Raw genomic sequence first — 19,718 nt, 5'->3', positions numbered from 1 at the left:
CAATCCAGCCATTTGTGAGCACCAGAACGGCTGGGAGGGATTTAGGGGAAGTGAAACAAGCCCCAGGGACAAAGTCAAATACCGTAGGATCTCACTTACAAGGAGAAGAAAAAACAAGCACTAACCAACAGGTGGCACTGGACATTTGATCGGGGGTGCGCAGAGGCAAAGCGGGGCGGTGGGGGAGGGTGAAAGAGATGATGAGGCACAAGTGTGTGGTGAGGGCCTGTGATTCGGCTTACGCTGGTGAAGAGGATGGAACCTACACGGAAGTCGAAATCGATGAGGATGTAAATCTGAAAGACATACGATGTTCTAATGCAGGGTTACGGCAATAAATTCACCTAAAAGCAAAAATCCAAAAAGGGTTTCAGAATGACGGCATACAGCTTTGGGTGCTGAAAGAGATTAGAGAAGGTGAACTTCCAAGGAGGGAAAATCACCTCAAAAGGCTTACTGATGCTACAGAAAGGTAGACCATTCCAAATACATGAAGAGGAATACTACCAAGAGAACCTGATCCGTGCTAAGCCCAGGACCCAACGGTGAAGTCATAATGTTACCGTCCATGATGTTACTACTAATCAGCTTCACGAATAATCCAAACAGGCCCAACCTTCCCAAGTTCAGGGAACAGGTTGGTCCAAAAGTACAAGTCAGGGCCGGCCCTGTGGTGGAGCGGGCAAGTGCCCACATTCCGCTTGTGTGACCCGGGCCTCACTCTTTCACAGCACGGGTGCAGATCACATTAGCACTGTTAGGGAATAGAGATTTCATGGTACGGTGCGGACAGAGGCCATAAAGAAGTAGCAATTGTGAGGGTCCGTTCTCAATACGCACCAGAAAAAGAACCGTGAGAATATTCTAATCTGTGAAGGCATCTGGTACACTTCCCCAAAGGAAGAAGGAAGGAAAACATGGGACCTGCCAAGGTGGAATTGGCAGAGTGCTAGGAGATGACACGATCATTGTGCATCAGAGGATTGCCCGGGCAACTTCAACTTGGGAGGGAGTCCAGGACTTTCTCTGGGGAAGGTCCACCCACTTGGCCCTCTTCCCAAGGCGTAAGAGATAATAGCCGGGGTAATCTTACAGGAAAGAAACCAGTGTCTAGAGAGAATGGAGCAGGACTTTCCAAATTCGAGGACAAACATAGAAACCGACAAGTAGTCCAGAAAAAGGAAAACTATCCTACCTGGAAAGGGGGAGGAGTCAGACTGGTCTGAGATGGCTCTGAAACTCTGTGTGCTTGGAGGTTGTCAGGACAACTTAGCCTTCTGAGCTTCTTTATGACATCACGGTGAACATGTCCCCCAAGATGGCCGCATGGTTACAGTCTGAGGATTGGCCTAGGCTGGGCTATTAAAGGGAGACATACCCAGAAACAGCTTTGACAAACAGAAAGCGGGCACAGAAACTTTAAGAGATCAAACGGACTCTGATTCCAGGGATAGGAAAGGAATCCTTGGCAAGAAGCGAGAATCGAGGGACAAGCACTGAGAGGAGAACATTGTCATCTATTCAAGTCTATGGGGAGGCCATGCTGATTCAAGCTTGAAACTTGATTGGAAATACGAGGCCGCACTTGGGCCTTATCAGACCTACAGTGTCCTTCTGCCTTAAGCATAATCCAAAGTCAAGAAGGATCTCTTGAGGACATTGAAGAGAAGAGTCGATGCCTCCTTTCCTAGGCCCCTAGCATTCTTGGAAGATCAGTCTCACTTTCCATAGCTCTGGTGTCACGGGGGCCCACTGGCCACATGCTAATGCGTCCCAAGAGATGTCTTGGAAGCCTCGAAGGAATGGAGCCCTGTCATGCTTGGGGTAGGTCTCTTTGTTGGGAAGGGCTCTACAAGTGTGCTGAAAATCACCCTTTTCCAGAGGGCTTGGTTCCTTTGTGAAGGCTGCCCTCCCAGGCTAGAGTGCTCACTTTGGCTCCAATGAAATTCTCTCCCCCGATCTCTTGCCGTAGAAGGATTATTGATTATGTGCTTTGAAGCCATATGGAAAGAAGCTGGCTGAAAATTAGAACATTACAATTCTGTTTCCAGAAAAATAAACATGCCAGGGCTGAGGATGTAGGTCAAACAAATGGCACAGCCTATAGAAATAAAGTAAGCCGTATCTAGATGCAATCTAGGGCAACGCTCAAGTGTCAGGGGTCAAGTTCGAAACTTCACAAATCCACAAAAGAGAAAGAAAAATATCTTTCCTGGAGAGAGGAATTCATCAGATTTGTCTAATTTGTCTCGGAAAAACATTATGTCCATGAAGGGGGTTGCCAGGACCACGTCGAATTTGGAGTTTCTGATCTCAGGATGTCAAACCAACCCAGATGACCACGGGTTCTCAGTGCTTCCTTTGACCTAGGCTAGGATAGCAAAGAGTCCTACAAGTGACCGGTGCAAATTCAAAGACAGCAACCAAGAGTCACGAAAGCACTCACACCTCGGCCTAGAGAACATACGGTGATTCAAGAAATACAAAATTAATCACTTGGACTGAAGGAGAACGGACTGGTAAGCATATCTAAGTGAGATAGCTGAGAAAGACCATGACGAGCATACTGTGGAAAAGAAACAAAGGTCCCAGAAAATGCAAGGCGAACAGATATCACACCTGAATAATCCACAATGAAAGATGTCAGTCTTTAGACAGGCTCTGCTGGAACGTTTGAAAGTCAGAGAAATTCACAAGCCAAAAAACGGCAGCAAAGGACAAACCTGGGCTCACTGGGAAGGGTGAGTTATGAGACTGCTCCAAGCGGGCTCTGAAGCCCTGTGTCCATGAAGCTTGCCGGGACAGCAGACACACAATTATGACCAATCCTCTGACGTCACAGTGGCCCCGACAAACAACCTGGCCTCATCTAACAGTGCCAGAGTTGGGCTCAAGCAGCATATTCAAGCCCCATTGCACTCAACTGCAGGTTCCCAATGGAACATGAAAGGGGCCGGCCGGTGGTGGAGCGGTGAGGTCCGCACCTTCTGGGTCGGTGGCCCAGGGTGGCCCGGCTGGAATCCTGGGGGTGAGCCTCCTCACCACTGCTTCAGTCATTCTGGGGCAGGCGTCCGAGGGGGTGCAGAGGCAGATGGGAAGGGACGTTAGATAGGGCCAGACTTCCACAGCAAATACAGGAGCATTGCCAGCAGATGTGAGCACAGCGATGCACTTCTGCAAAACAGAACCAATTACAAGTTGCAAAGAATAGAAAAACGGAAGCTAAACACAAACAGACAAAAAAAAAAAAAAACACAGCTTGCCAGTACGAAGAAGAAGATCTCTATGAAGAACCTTAGCAAAACCGGTGAAAGCTATGTCAATCGAAAACTAACAGACGTTTGTGGAAAGAAATTCAAGACGACACAAGGAAAAAGAAGGATCTTCCGGGACCTAGGAATGGAAGAATTAACACACTTGAAACGTCCATAGCGGAGAAAGGAATCTCTGGATTCCATGCAATCCCAGTCAAAGTTGCAGCCATATTTGCCAGAGAGATAGAAGAGAGAATCCTAAAGTTTCTAGCCAGCAACAAGAGACCCTGCATAGGCCAAGGAAACCTCAGGAAAACGAACAAAGCAGGACGTATCACACTTTCTGATTTCAACATAGAGGACGAAGCGCTAGGTACCGAAACGGCACAGTCCGGGCCCAAAAACAGGCACACACACCCATGCAACAGAATCGAGAGCCCAGAGCCCAACTCAAACATACATGGACAGCCCATTTGCGACCAGGGAGCCAAGAGGAGCCAGTGGACAAAGGAGAGTCTCTCCAATAAACGGTGCTGGGAAGCCTGCACAGCCACATGGAACACAACGAGAGTAGACCATGATGTTCCACCTGGCACACGCACCTCCTGGAATGGATTAAAGCCCTGAATGGCAGACTTGAAACCGTGAAACTTGTAGGAGAAGACCTAGGCAGAGTGCTCTTTGCCATCTGTCTGAGCCGCCTATTTGGAAGAAGTATGTCTGACTGGGCAAGGGCAGCAAAGGAGACAAGAAACAAACGGGACCACCTCAAATGCAGACGCTTCTGCCCAGTCAAGGAAACCATCGACTCAATGCAAAGACAGCACAACAACTGGGAGTGGATGTTTGCAAAGCACACATCGGACAAGGGGTGAAAAGCCCAAAGAAACAGTCAATTCACACGTCTCCACAAAAAAGAACAAGCCAATGAAAACCTGGGCCAAAGATGGACACAGAGATTTCTCCCAAGAAGATCTAAAGAGGGCCAACAGGTGCATGAAAACTTGTTCACCCTCATTAAGTCTGAGGCCAAGGCAAATCCAAACCGCAATGACATAGCAGCTCACTGTGGTCAGAATGGCTATAAGGAGGCAGACAGGAAACAACAAGTGTCAGAGAGGAGGTGGAGAGAAGGGACGCCTCCTGCACTGCTGCTGGCAGTGGAAACCAGTGCAGCCACTAGGCCAAGCGGTGTGGAACTGCCTCCGAAATTTAAGAATCCATGTCCCATATGATCCAGCTATTCCTCTGGGGCGTGTTTAGCCAAAGAACTCGGAAACACTACCGCCTAAAGACATGTGCACCACTCAGTTCACCACAGCCTTACTCCCGCTCTCCAAGACTTGGAAGCCACCCTGGTGCCCAGCAAGGGACGAATGGAGAAGGAACATGGGCTATAGCCACACAATGGCAGACCACTCAGCGGGAACAAAGGATGCAATCCAGCCATTTGTGAGCACCAGAACGGCTGGGAGGGATTTAGGGGAAGTGAAACAAGCCCCAGGGACAAAGTCAAATACCATAGGATCTCACTTACAAGGAGAAGAAAAAACAAGCACTAACCAACAGGCGGCACTGGACATTTGATCGGGGGTGCGCAGAGGCAAAGCGGGGTGGTGGGGGAGGGTGAAAGAGATGATGAGGCACAAGTGTGTGGTGAGGGCCTGTGATTCGGCTTACGCTGGTGAAGAGGATGGAACCTACACGGAAGTCGAAATCGATGATGATGTAAATCTGAAAGACATACGATGTTCTAATGCAGGGTTACGGCAATAAATTCACCTAAAAGCAAAAATCCAAAAAGGGTTTCAGAATGACGGCATACAGCTTTGGGGGCTGAAAGAGATTAGAGAAGGTGAACTTCCAAGGAGGGAAAATCACCTCAAAAGGCTTACTGATGCTACAGAAAGGTAGACCATTCCAAATACATGAAGAGGAATACTACCAAGAGAACCTGATCCGTGCTAAGCCCAGGACCCAACGGTGAAGTCATAATGTTACCGTCCATGATGTTACTACTAATCAGCTTCACGAATAATCCAAACAGGCCCAACCTTCCCAAGTTCAGGGAACAGGTTGGTCCAAAAGTACAAGTCAGGGCCGGCCCTGTGGTGGAGCGGGCAAGTGCCCACGTTCCGCTTGGGTGGCCCGGGCCTCACTCTTTCACAGCACGGGTGCAGATCACATTAGCACTGTTAGGGAATAGAGATTTCATGGTACTGTGCGGACAGAGGTCATAAAGAAGTAGCAATTGTGAGGGTCCGTTATCAATACGCAGCAGAAAAAGAACCGTAGGAATATTGCAATCTAGGAAGGCATCTGGTACACTTCCCCAAAGGAAGAAGGAAGGAAAACATGGGACCTGCCAAGGTGGAATTGGCAGAGTGCTAGGCGATGACACGATCATTGCGCATCAGAGGATTGCCTGGGCAACTTCAACTTGGGAGGGAGTCCAGGACTTTCTCTGGGGAAGGTCCACCCACTTGGCCCTCTTCCCAAGACGTAAGAGATAATAGCCGGGGTAATCTTACAGGAAAGAAACCAGTGTCTAGAGAGAATGGAGCAGGCCTTTCCAAATTCGAGGAGAAAGATAGAAACCGACAAGAAATCCAGAAAAAGGAAAACTATCCTACCTGGAAAGGGGGAGGAGTCAGACTGGTCTGAGATGGCTCTGAAACTCTGTGTGCTTGGAGGTTGTCAGGACAACTTAGCCTTCTGAGCTTCTTTATGACATCACGGTGAACATGTCCCCCAAGATGGCCGCATGGTTACAGTCTGAGGATTGGCCTAGGCTGGGCTATTACAGGGAGACATACCCAGAAACAGCTTTGACAAACAGAAAGCGGGCACAGAAACTGGAAGAGATCAAACGGACTCTGATGCCAGGGATAAGAAAGGAATCCTTGGCAAGAAGCGAGAATCGAGGGACAAGCACTGAGAGGAGAACATTGTCATCTATTCAAGTCTATGGGGAGGCCATGCTGATTCAAGCTTGAAACTTGATTGGAAACACGAGGCCGCACTTGGGCCTTATCAGACCTACAGTGTCCTTCTGCCTTAAGCATAATCCAAAGTCAAGAAGGATCTCTTGAGGACATTGAAGAGAAGAGTCGATGCCTCCTTTCCTAGGCCCCTAGCATTCTTGGAAGATCAGTCTCACTTTCCATAGCTCTGGCGTCATGAGGGTCCACTCCCTACATGCTAATGCGTTCCAAGAGATCTTTGGAAGCCTCGAAGGAATGGAGCCCTGTCATGCTTGGGGTAGGTCTCTTTGTTGGGAAGGGCTCTACAAGTGTGCTGAAAATCACCCTTTTCCAGAGGGCTTGGTTCCTTTGTGAAGGCTGCCCTCCCAGGCTAGAGTGCTCACTTTGGCTCCAATGAAATTCTCTCCCCCGACCTCTTGCCGTAGAAGGATTATTGATTATGTGCTTTGACGCCATATGGAAGGAAGCTGGCTGAAAATTAGAACATTACAATTCTGTTTCCAGAAAAATAAACATGCCAGGGCTGAGGATGTAGGTCAAACAAATGGCACAGCCTATAGAAATAAAGTAAGCCGTATCTAGATGCAATCTAGGGCAACGCTCAAGTGTCAGGGGTCAAGTTCGAAACTTCCCAAATCCACAAAAGAGAAAGAAAAATATCTTTCCTGGAGAGAGGAATTCATCAGATTTGTCTAATTTGTCTCGGAAAAACATTATGTCCATGAAGGGGGTTGCCAGGACCACGTCGAATTTGGAGTTTCTGATCTCAGGATGTCAAACCAACCCAGATGACCACGGGTTCTCAGTGCTTCCTTTGACCTAGGCTAGGATAGCAAAGAGTCCTACAAGTGACCGGTGCAAATTCAAAGACAGCAACCAAGAGTCACGAAAGCACTCACACCTCGGCCTAGAGAACATACGGTGATTCAAGAAATACAAAATTAATCACTTGGACTGAAGGAGAACGGACTGGTAAGCATATCTAAGTGAGATAGCTGAGAAAGACCATGAAGAGCATACTGTGGAAAAGAAACAAAGGTCCCAGAAAATGCAAGGCGAACAGATATCACACCTGAATAATCCACAATGAAAGATGTCAGTCTTTAGACAGGCTCTGCTGGAACGTTTGAAAGTCAGAGAAATTCCCAAGCAAAAAACGGCAGCGAAGGACAAACCTGGGCTCACTGGGAAGGGTGAGTTATGAGACTGCTCCAAGCGGGCTCTGAAGCCCTGTGTCCATGAAGCTTGCCGGGACAGCAGACACACAATTATGACCAATCCTCTGACGTCACAGTGGCCCCGACAAACAACCTGGCCTCATCTAACAGTGCCAGAGTTGGGCTCAAGCAGCATATTCAAGCCCCATTGCACTCAACTGCAGGTTCCCAATGGAACATGAAAGGGGCCGGCCGGTGGTGGAGCGGTGAGGTCCGCACCTTCTGGGTCGGTGGCCCAGGGTGGCCCGGCTGGAATCCTGGGGGTGAGCCTCCTCACCACTGCTTCAGTCATTCTGGGGCAGGCGTCCGAGGGGGTGCAGAGGCAGATGGGAAGGGACGTTAGATAGGGCCAGACTTCCACAGCAAATACAGGAGCATTGCCAGCAGATGTGAGCACAGCGATGCACTTCTGCAAAACAGAACCAATTACAAGTTGCAAAGAATAGAAAAACGGAAGCTAAACACAAACAGACAAAAAAAAAAAAAAACACAGCTTGCCAGTACGAAGAAGAAGATCTCTATGAAGAACCTTAGCAAAACCGGTGAAAGCTATGTCAATCGAAAACTAACAGACGTTTGTGGAAAGAAATTCAAGACGACACAAGGAAAAAGAAGGATCTTCCGGGACCTAGGAATGGAAGAATTAACACACTTGAAACGTCCATAGCGGAGAAAGGAATCTCTGGATTCCATGCAATCCCAGTCAAAGTTGCAGCCATATTTGCCAGAGAGATAGAAGAGAGAATCCTAAAGTTTCTAGCCAGCAACAAGAGACCCTGCATAGGCCAAGGAAACCTCAGGAAAACGAACAAAGCAGGACGTATCACACTTTCTGATTTCAACATAGAGGACGAAGCGCTAGGTACCGAAACGGCACAGTCCGGGCCCAAAAACAGGCACACACACCCATGCAACAGAATCGAGAGCCCAGAGCCCAACTCAAACATACATGGACAGCCCATTTGCGACCAGGGAGCCAAGAGGAGCCAGTGGACAAAGGAGAGTCTCTCCAATAAACGGTGCTGGGAAGCCTGCACAGCCACATGGAACACAACGAGAGTAGACCATGATGTTCCACCTGGCACACGCACCTCCTGGAATGGATTAAAGCCCTGAATGGCAGACTTGAAACCGTGAAACTTGTAGGAGAAGACCTAGGCAGAGTGCTCTTTGCCATCTGTCTGAGCCGCCTATTTGGAAGAAGTATGTCTGACTGGGCAAGGGCAGCAAAGGAGACAAGAAACAAACGGGACCACCTCAAATGCAGACGCTTCTGCCCAGTCAAGGAAACCATCGACTCAATGCAAAGACAGCACAACAACTGGGAGTGGATGTTTGCAAAGCACACATCGGACAAGGGGTGAAAAGCCCAAAGAAACAGTCAATTCACACGTCTCCACAAAAAAGAACAAGCCAATGAAAACCTGGGCCAAAGATGGACACAGAGATTTCTCCCAAGAAGATCTAAAGAGGGCCAACAGGTGCATGAAAACTTGTTCACCCTCATTAAGTCTGAGGCCAAGGCAAATCCAAACCGCAATGACATAGCAGCTCACTGTGGTCAGAATGGCTATAAGGAGGCAGACAGGAAACAACAAGTGTCAGAGAGGAGGTGGAGAGAAGGGACGCCTCCTGCACTGCTGCTGGCAGTGGAAACCAGTGCAGCCACTAGGCCAAGCGGTGTGGAACTGCCTCCGAAATTTAAGAATCCATGTCCCATATGATCCAGCTATTCCTCTGGGGCGTGTTTAGCCAAAGAACTCGGAAACACTACCGCCTAAAGACATGTGCACCACTCAGTTCACCACAGCCTTACTCCCGCTCTCCAAGACTTGGAAGCCACCCTGGTGCCCAGCAAGGGACGAATGGAGAAGGAACATGGGCTATAGCCACACAATGGCAGACCACTCAGCGGGAACAAAGGATGCAATCCAGCCATTTGTGAGCACCAGAACGGCTGGGAGGGATTTAGGGGAAGTGAAACAAGCCCCAGGGACAAAGTCAAATACCATAGGATCTCACTTACAAGGAGAAGAAAAAACAAGCACTAACCAACAGGCGGCACTGGACATTTGATCGGGGGTGCGCAGAGGCAAAGCGGGGCGGTGGGGGAGGGTGAAAGAGATGATGAGGCACAAGTGTGTGGTGAGGGCCTGTGATTCGGCTTACGCTGGTGAAGAGGATGGAACCTACACGGAAGTCGAAATCGATGATGATGTAAATCTGAAAGACATACGATGTTCTAATGCAGGGTTACGGCAATAAATTCACCTAAAAGCAAAAATCCAAAAAGGGTTTCAGAATGACGGCATACAGCTTTGGGGGCTGAAAGAGATTAGAGAAGGTGAACTTCCAAGGAGGGAAAATCACCTCAAAAGGCTTACTGATGCTACAGAAAGGTAGACCATTCCAAATACATGAAGAGGAATACTACCAAGAGAACCTGATCCGTGCTAAGCCCAGGACCCAACGGTGAAGTCATAATGTTACCGTCCATGATGTTACTACTAATCAGCTTCACGAATAATCCAAACAGGCCCAACCTTCCCAAGTTCAGGGAACAGGTTGGTCCAAAAGTACAACTCAGGGCCGGCCCTGTGGTGGAGCGGGCAAGTGCCCACGTTCCGCTTGGGTGGCCCGGGCCTCACTCTTTCACAGCACGGGTGCAGATCACATTAGCACTGTTAGGGAATAGAGATTTCATGGTACAAGGCGGACAGAGGTCATAAAGAAGTAGCAATTGTGAGGGTCCGTTATCAATACGCAGCAGAAAAAGAACCGTAGGAATATTGCAATCTAGGAAGGCATCTGGTACACTTCCTCAAAGGAAGAAGGAAGGAAAACATGGGACCTGCCAAGGTGGAATTGGCAGAGTGCTAGGCGATGACACGATCATTGCGCATCAGAGGATTGCCTGGGCAACTTCAACTTGGGAGGGAGTCCAGGACTTTCTCTGGGGAAGGTCCACCCACTTGGCCCTCTTCCCAAGACGTAAGAGATAATAGCCGGGGTAATCTTACAGGAAAGAAACCAGTGTCTAGAGAGAATGGAGCAGGCCTTTCCAAATTCGAGGAGAAAGATAGAAACCGACAAGAAATCCAGAAAAAGGAAAACTATCCTACCTGGAAAGGGGGAGGAGTCAGACTGGTCTGAGATGGCTCTGAAACTCTGTGTGCTTGGAGGTTGTCAGGACAACTTAGCCTTCTGAGCTTCTTTATGACATCACGGTGAACATGTCCCCCAAGATGGCCACATGGTTACAGTCTGAGGATTGGCCTAGGCTGGGCTATTACAGGGAGACATACCCAGAAACAGCTTTGACAAACAGAAAGCGGGCACAGAAACTGGAAGAGATCAAACGGACTCTGATGCCAGGGATAAGAAAGGAATCCTTGGCAAGAAGCGAGAATCGAGGGACAAGCACTGAGAGGAGAACATTGTCATCTATTCAAGTCTATGGGGAGGCCATGCTGATTCAAGCTTGAAACTTGATTGGAAACACGAGGCCGCACTTGGGCCTTATCAGACCTACAGTGTCCTTCTGCCTTAAGCATAATCCAAAGTCAAGAAGGATCTCTTGAGGACATTGAAGAGAAGAGTCGATGCCTCCTTTCCTAGGCCCCTAGCATTCTTGGAAGATCAGTCTCACTTTCCATAGCTCTGGCGTCATGAGGGTCCACTCCCTACATGCTAATGCGTTCCAAGAGATCTTTGGAAGCCTCGAAGGAATGGAGCCCTGTCATGCTTGGGGTAGGTCTCTTTGTTGGGAAGGGCTCTACAAGTGTGCTGAAAATCACCCTTTTCCAGAGGGCTTGGTTCCTTTGTGAAGGCTGCCCTCCCAGGCTAGAGTGCTCACTTTGGCTCCAATGAAATTCTCTCCCCCGACCTCTTGCCGTAGAAGGATTATTGATTATGTGCTTTGACGCCATATGGAAGGAAGCTGGCTGAAAATTAGAACATTACAATTCTGTTTCCAGAAAAATAAACATGCCAGGGCTGAGGATGTAGGTCAAACAAATGGCACAGCCTATAGAAATAAAGTAAGCCGTATCTAGATGCAATCTAGGGCAACGCTCAAGTGTCAGGGGTCAAGTTCGAAACTTCCCAAATCCACAAAAGAGAAAGAAAAATATCTTTCCTGGAGAGAGGAATTCATCAGATTTGTCTAATTTGTCTCGGAAAAACATTATGTCCATGAAGGGGGTTGCCAGGACCACCTCGAATTTGGAGTTTCTGATCTCAGGATGTCAAACCAACCCAGATGACCACGGGTTCTCAGTGCTTCCTTTGACCTAGGCTAGGATAGCAAAGAGTCCTACAAGTGACCGGTGCAAATTCAAAGACAGCAACCAAGAGTCACGAAAGCACTCACACCTCGGCCTAGAGAACATACGGTGATTCAAGAAATACAAAATTAATCACTTGGACTGAAGGAGAACGGACTGGTAAGCATATCTAAGTGAGATAGCTGAGAAAGACCATGAAGAGCATACTGTGGAAAAGAAACAAAGGTCCCAGAAAATGCAAGGCGAACAGATATCACACCTGAATAATCCACAATGAAAGATGTCAGTCTTTAGACAGGCTCTGCTGGAACGTTTGAAAGTCAGAGAAATTCCCAAGCAAAAAACGGCAGCGAAGGACAAACCTGGGCTCACTGGGAAGGGTGAGTTATGAGACTGCTCCAAGCGGGCTCTGAAGCCCTGTGTCCATGAAGCTTGCCGGGACAGCAGACACACAATTATGACCAATCCTCTGACGTCACAGTGGCCCCGACAAACAACCTGGCCTCATCTAACAGTGCCAGAGTTGGGCTCAAGCAGCATATTCAAGCCCCATTGCACTCAACTGCAGGTTCCCAATGGAACATGAAAGGGGCCGGCCGGTGGTGGAGCGGTGAGGTCCGCACCTTCTGGGTCGGTGGCCCGGGGTGGCCCGGCTGGAATCCTGGGGGTGAGCCTCCTCACCACTGCTTCAGTCATTCTGGGGCAGGCGTCCGAGGGGGTGCAGAGGCAGATGGGAAGGGACGTTAGATAGGGCCAGACTTCCACAGCAAATACAGGAGCATTGCCAGCAGATGTGAGCACAGCGATGCACTTCTGCAAAACAGAACCAATTACAAGTTGCAAAGAATAGAAAAACGGAAGCTAAACACAAACAGACAAAAAAAAAAAAAAACACAGCTTGCCAGTACGAAGAAGAAGATCTCTATGAAGAACCTTAGCAAAACCGGTGAAAGCTATGTCAATCGAAAACTAACAGACGTTTGTGGAAAGAAATTCAAGACGACACAAGGAAAAAGAAGGATCTTCCGGGACCTAGGAATGGAAGAATTAACACACTTGAAACGTCCATAGCGGAGAAAGGAATCTCTGGATTCCATGCAATCCCAGTCAAAGTTGCAGCCATATTTGCCAGAGAGATAGAAGAGAGAATCCTAAAGTTTCTAGCCAGCAACAAGAGACCCTGCATAGGCCAAGGAATCCTCAGGAAAACGAACAAAGCAGGACGTATCACACTTTCTGATTTCAACATAGAGGATGAAGCGCTAGGTACCGAAACGGCACAGTCCGGGCCCAAAAACAGGCACACACACCCATGCAACAGAATCGAGAGCCCAGAGCCCAACTCAAACATACATGGACAGCCCATTTGCGACCAGGGAGCCAAGAGGAGCCAGTGGACAAAGGAGAGTCTCTCCAATAAACGGTGCTGGGAAGCCTGCACAGCCACATGGAACACAACGAGAGTAGACCATGATGTTCCACCTGGCACACGCACCTCCTGGAATGGATTAAAGCCCTGAATGGCAGACTTGAAACCGTGAAACTTGTAGGAGAAGACCTAGGCAGAGTGCTCTTTGCCATCTGTCTGAGCCGCCTATTTGGAAGAAGTATGTCTGACTGGGCAAGGGCAGCAAAGGAGACAAGAAACAAACGGGACCACCTCAAATGCAGACGCTTCTGCCCAGTCAAGGAAACCATCGACTCAATGCAAAGACAGCACAACAACTGGGAGTGGATGTTTGCAAAGCACACATCGGACAAGGGGTGAAAAGCCCAAAGAAACAGTCAATTCACACGTCTCCACAAAAAAGAACAAGCCAATGAAAACCTGGGCCAAAGATGGACACAGAGATTTCTCCCAAGAAGATCTAAAGAGGGCCAACAGGTGCATGAAAACTTGTTCACCCTCATTAAGTCTGAGGCCAAGGCAAATCCAAACCGCAATGACATAGCAGCTCACTGTGGTCAGAATGGCTATAAGGAGGCAGACAGGAAACAACAAGTGTCAGAGAGGAGGTGGAGAGAAGGGACGCCTCCTGCACTGCTGCTGGCAGTGGAAACCAGTGCAGCCACTAGGCCAAGCGGTGTGGAACTGCCTCCGAAATTTAAGAATCCATGTCCCATATGATCCAGCTATTCCTCTGGGGCGTGTTTAGCCAAAGAACTCGGAAACACTACCGCCTAAAGACATGTGCACCACTCAGTTCACCACAGCCTTACTCCCGCTCTCCAAGACTTGGAAGCCACCCTGGTGCCCAGCAAGGGACGAATGGAGAAGGAACATGGGCTATAGCCACACAATGGCAGACCACTCAGCGGGAACAAAGGATGCAATCCAGCCATTTGTGAGCACCAGAACGGCTGGGAGGGATTTAGGGGAAGTGAAACAAGCCCCAGGGACAAAGTCAAATACCATAGGATCTCACTTACAAGGAGAAGAAAAAACAAGCACTAACCAACAGGCGGCACTGGACATTTGATCGGGGGTGCGCAGAGGCAAAGCGGGGCGGTGGGGGAGGGTGAAAGAGATGATGAGGCACAAGTGTGTGGTGAGGGCCTGTGATTCGGCTTACGCTGGTGAAGAGGATGGAACCTACACGGAAGTCGAAATCGATGATGATGTAAATCTGAAAGACATACGATGTTCTAATGCAGGGTTACGGCAATAAATTCACCTAAAAGCAAAAATCCAAAAAGGGTTTCAGAATGACGGCATACAGCTTTGGGGGCTGAAAGAGATTAGAGAAGGTGAACTTCCAAGGAGGGAAAATCACCTCAAAAGGCTTACTGATGCTACAGAAAGGTAGACCATTCCAAATACATGAAGAGGAATACTACCAAGAGAACCTGATCCGTGCTAAGCCCAGGACCCAACGGTGAAGTCATAATGTTACCGTCCATGATGTTACTACTAATCAGCTTCACGAATAATCCAAACAGGCCCAACCTTCCCAAGTTCAGGGAACAGGTGGTCCAAAAGTACAACTCAGGGCCGGCCCTGTGGTGGAGCGGGCAAGTGCCCACGTTCCGCTTGGGTGGCCCGGGCCTCACTCTTTCACAGCACGGGTGCAGATCACATTAGCACTGTTAGGGAATAGAGATTTCATGGTACAAGGCGGACAGAGGTCATAAAGAAGTAGCAATTGTGAGGGTCCGTTATCAATACGCAGCAGAAAAAGAACCGTAGGAATATTGCAATCTAGGAAGGCATCTGGTACACTTCCCCAAAGGAAGAAGGAAGGAAAACATGGGACCTGCCAAGGTGGAATTGGCAGAGTGCTAGGCGATGACACGATCATTGCGCATCAGAGGATTGCCTGGGCAACTTCAACTTGGGAGGGAGTCCAGGACTTTCTCTGGGGAAGGTCCACCCACTTGGCCCTCTTCCCAAGACGTAAGAGATAATAGCCGGGGTAATCTTACAGGAAAGAAACCAGTGTCTAGAGAGAATGGAGCAGGCCTTTCCAAATTCGAGGAGAAAGATAGAAACCGACAAGAAATCCAGAAAAAGGAAAACTATCCTACCTGGAAAGGGGGAGGAGTCAGACTGGTCTGAGATGGCTCTGAAACTCTGTGTGCTTGGAGGTTGTCAGGACAACTTAGCCTTCTGAGCTTCTTTATGACATCACGGTGAACATGTCCCCCAAGATGGCCGCATGGTTACAGTCTGAGGATTGGCCTAGGCTGGGCTATTACAGGGAGACATACCCAGAAACAGCTTTGACAAACAGAAAGCGGGCACAGAAACTGGAAGAGATCAAACGGACTCTGATGCCAGGGATAAGAAAGGAATCCTTGGCAAGAAGCGAGAATCGAGGGACAAGCACTGAGAGGAGAACATTGTCATCTATTCAAGTCTATGGGGAGGCCATGCTGATTCAAGCTTGAAACTTGATTGGAAACACGAGGCCGCACTTGGGCCTTATCAGACCTACAGTGTCCTTCTGCCTTAAGCATAATCCAAAGTCAAGAAGGATCTCTTGAGGACATTGAAGAGAAGAGTCGATGCCTCCTTTCCTAGGCCCCTAGCATTCTTGGAAGATCAGTCTCACTTTCCATAGCTCTGGCGTCATGAGGGTCCACTCCCTACATGCTAATGCGTTCCAAGAGATCTTTGGAAGCCTCGAAGGAATGGAGCCCTGTCATGCTTGGGGTAGGTCTCTTTGTTGGGAAGGGCTCTACAAGTGTGCTGAAAATCACCCTTTTCCAGAGGGCTTGGTTCCTTTGTGAAGGCTGCCCTCCCAGGCTAGAGTGCTCACTTTGGCTCCAATGAAATTCTCTCCCCCGACCTCTTGCCGTAGAAGGATTATTGATTATGTGCTTTGACGCCATATGGAAGGAAGCTGGCTGAAAATTAGAACATTACAATTCTGTTTCCAGAAAAATAAACATGCCAGGGCTGAGGATGTAGGTCAAACAAATGGCACAGCCTATAGAAATAAAGTAAGCCGTATCTAGATGCAATCTAGGGCAACGCTCAAGTGTCAGGGGTCAAGTTCGAAACTTCCCAAATCCACAAAAGAGAAAGAAAAATATCTTTCCTGGAGAGAGGAATTCATCAGATTTGTCTAATTTGTCTCGGAAAAACATTATGTCCATGAAGGGGGTTGCCAGGACCACCTCGAATTTGGAGTTTCTGATCTCAGGATGTCAAACCAACCCAGATGACCACGGGTTCTCAGTGCTTCCTTTGACCTAGGCTAGGATAGCAAAGAGTCCTACAAGTGACCGGTGCAAATTCAAAGACAGCAACCAAGAGTCACGAAAGCACTCACACCTCGGCATAGAGAACATACGGTGATTCAAGAAATACAAAATTAATCACTTGGACTGAAGGAGAACGGACTGGTAAGCATATCTAAGTGAGATAGCTGAGAAAGACCATGAAGAGCATACTGTGGAAAAGAAACAAAGGTCCCAGAAAATGCAAGGCGAACAGATATCACACCTGAATAATCCACAATGAAAGATGTCAGTCTTTAGACAGGCTCTGCTGGAACGTTTGAAAGTCAGAGAAATTCCCAAGCAAAAAACGGCAGCGAAGGACAAACCTGGGCTCACTGGGAAGGGTGAGTTATGAGACTGCTCCAAGCGGGCTCTGAAGCCCTGTGTCCATGAAGCTTGCCGGGACAGCAGACACACAATTATGACCAATCCTCTGACGTCACAGTGGCCCCGACAAACAACCTGGCCTCATCTAACAGTGCCAGAGTTGGGCTCAAGCAGCATATTCAAGCCCCATTGCACTCAACTGCAGGTTCCCAATGGAACATGAAAGGGGCCGGCCGGTGGTGGAGCGGTGAGGTCCGCACCTTCTGGGTCGGTGGCCCGGGGTGGCCCGGCTGGAATCCTGGGGGTGAGCCTCCTCACCACTGCTTCAGTCATTCTGGGGCAGGCGTCCGAGGGGGTGCAGAGGCAGATGGGAAGGGACGTTAGATAGGGCCAGACTTCCACAGCAAATACAGGAGCATTGCCAGCAGATGTGAGCACAGCGATGCACTTCTGCAAAACAGAACCAATTACAAGTTGCAAAGAATAGAAAAACGGAAGCTAAACACAAACAGACAAAAAAAAACAAAAACACAGCTTGCCAGTACGAAGAAGAAGATCTCTATGAAGAACCTTAGCAAAACCGGTGAAAGCTATGTCAATCGAAAACTAACAGACGTTTGTGGAAAGAAATTCAAGACGACACAAGGAAAAAGAAGGATCTTCCGGGACCTAGGAATGGAAGAATTAACACACTTGAAACGTCCATAGCGGAGAAAGGAATCTCTGGATTCCATGCAATCCCAGTCAAAGTTGCAGCCATATTTGCCAGAGAGATAGAAGAGAGAATCCTAAAGTTTCTAGCCAGCAACAAGAGACCCTGCATAGGCCAAGGAATCCTCAGGAAAACGAACAAAGCAGGACGTATCACACTTTCTGATTTCAACATAGAGGATGAAGCGCTAGGTACCGAAACGGCACAGTCCGGGCCCAAAAACAGGCACACACACCCATGCAACAGAATCGAGAGCCCAGAGCCCAACTCAAACATACATGGACAGCCCATTTGCGACCAGGGAGCCAAGAGGAGCCAGTGGACAAAGGAGAGTCTCTCCAATAAACGGTGCTGGGAAGCCTGCACAGCCACATGGAACACAACGAGAGTAGACCATGATGTTCCACCTGGCACACGCACCTCCTGGAATGGATTAAAGCCCTGAATGGCAGACTTGAAACCGTGAAACTTGTAGGAGAAGACCTAGGCAGAGTGCTCTTTGCCATCTGTCTGAGCCGTCTGTTTGGAAGAAGTATGTCTGACTGGGCAAGGGCAGCAAAGGAGACAAGAAACAAACAGGACCACCTCAAATGCAGACGCTTCTGCCCAGTCAAGGAAACCATCGACTCAATGCAAAGACAGCACAACAACTGGGAGTGGATGTTTGCAAAGCACACATCGGACAAGGGGTGAAAAGCCCAAAGAAACAGTCAACTCACACGTCTCCACAAGAAAAAGAACAAGCCAATGAAAACCTGGGCCAAAGATGGACACAGAGATTTCTCCCAAGAAGATCTAAAGAGGGCCAACAGGTGCATGAAAACTTGTTCACCCTCATTAAGTCTGAGGCCAAGGCAAATCCAAACCACAAGGACATAGCAGCTCACTGTGGTCAGAATGGCTATAAGGAGGCAGACAGGAAACAACAAGTGACAGAGAGGAGGTGGAGAGAAGGGACGCCTCCTGCACTGCTGCTGGCAGTGGAAACCGGTGCAGCCACTAGGCCAAGCGGTGTGGAACTGCCTCCGAAATTTAAGAATCCATGTCCCATATGATCCAGCTATTCCTCTGGGGCGTGTTTAGCCAAAGAACTCGGAAACACTACCGCCTAAAGACATGTGCACCACTCAGTTCACCACAGCCTTACTCCCGCTCTCCAAGACTTGGAAGCCACCCTGGTGCCCAGCAAGGGACGAATGGAGAAGGAACATGGGCTATAGCCACACAATGGCAGACCACTCAGCGGGAACAAAGGATGCAATCCAGCCATTTGTGAGCACCAGAACGGCTGGGAGGGATTTAGGGGAAGTGAAACAAGCCCCAGGGACAAAGTCAAATACCATAGGATCTCACTTACATGGAGAAGAAAAAACAAGCACTAACCAACAGGCGGCACTGGACATTTGATCGGGGGTGCCCAGAGGCAAAGCGGGGCGGTGGGGGAGGGTGAAAGAGATGATGAGGCACAAGTGTGTGGTGAGGGCCTGTGATTCGGCTTACGCTGGTGAAGAGGATGGAACCTACACGGAATTCTAAATCGATGAAGATGTAAATCTGAAAGACATAGGATGTTCTAATGCAGGGATACAGCAATAAATTCACCTAAAAGCAAAAATCCAAAAACGGGTTCAGAATGACGGCATACAGCTTTGGGGGCTGAAAGAGATTAGAGAAGGTGAACTTCCAAGGAGGGAAAATCACCTCAAAAGGCTTACTGATGCTACAGAAAGGCAGACCATTCCAAATACATGAAGAGGAATCCTACCAAGAGAACCTGATCCGTGCTAAGCCCAGGACCCAACGGTGAAGTCATAATGTTACCGTCCATGATGTTACTACTAATCAGCTTCACGAATAATCCAAACAGGCCCAACCTTCCCAAGTTCAGGGAACAGGTTGGTCCAAAAGTACAACTCAGGGCCGGCCCTGTGGTGGAGCGGGCAAGTGCCAACGTTCCGCTTGGGTGGCCCGGGCCTCACTCTTTCACAGCACGGGTGCAGATCACATTAGCACTGTTAGGGAATAGAGATTTCATGGTACTGTGCGGACAGAGGTCATAAAGAAGTAGCAATTGTGAGGGTCCGTTATCAATACGCAGCAGAAAAAGAACCGTAGGAATATTCCAATCTAGGAAGGCATCTGGTACACTTCCCCAAAGGAAGAAGGAAGGAAAACATGGGACCTGCCAAGGTGGAATTGGCAGAGTGCTAGGC

This window comes from Equus asinus, chromosome X (genome assembly GCF_041296235.1).
Source record: "Equus asinus isolate D_3611 breed Donkey chromosome X, EquAss-T2T_v2, whole genome shotgun sequence".
Classification (NCBI taxonomy): Eukaryota; Metazoa; Chordata; class Mammalia; order Perissodactyla; family Equidae; genus Equus; species Equus asinus.
This window is presented reverse-complemented; position numbering follows the sequence as displayed.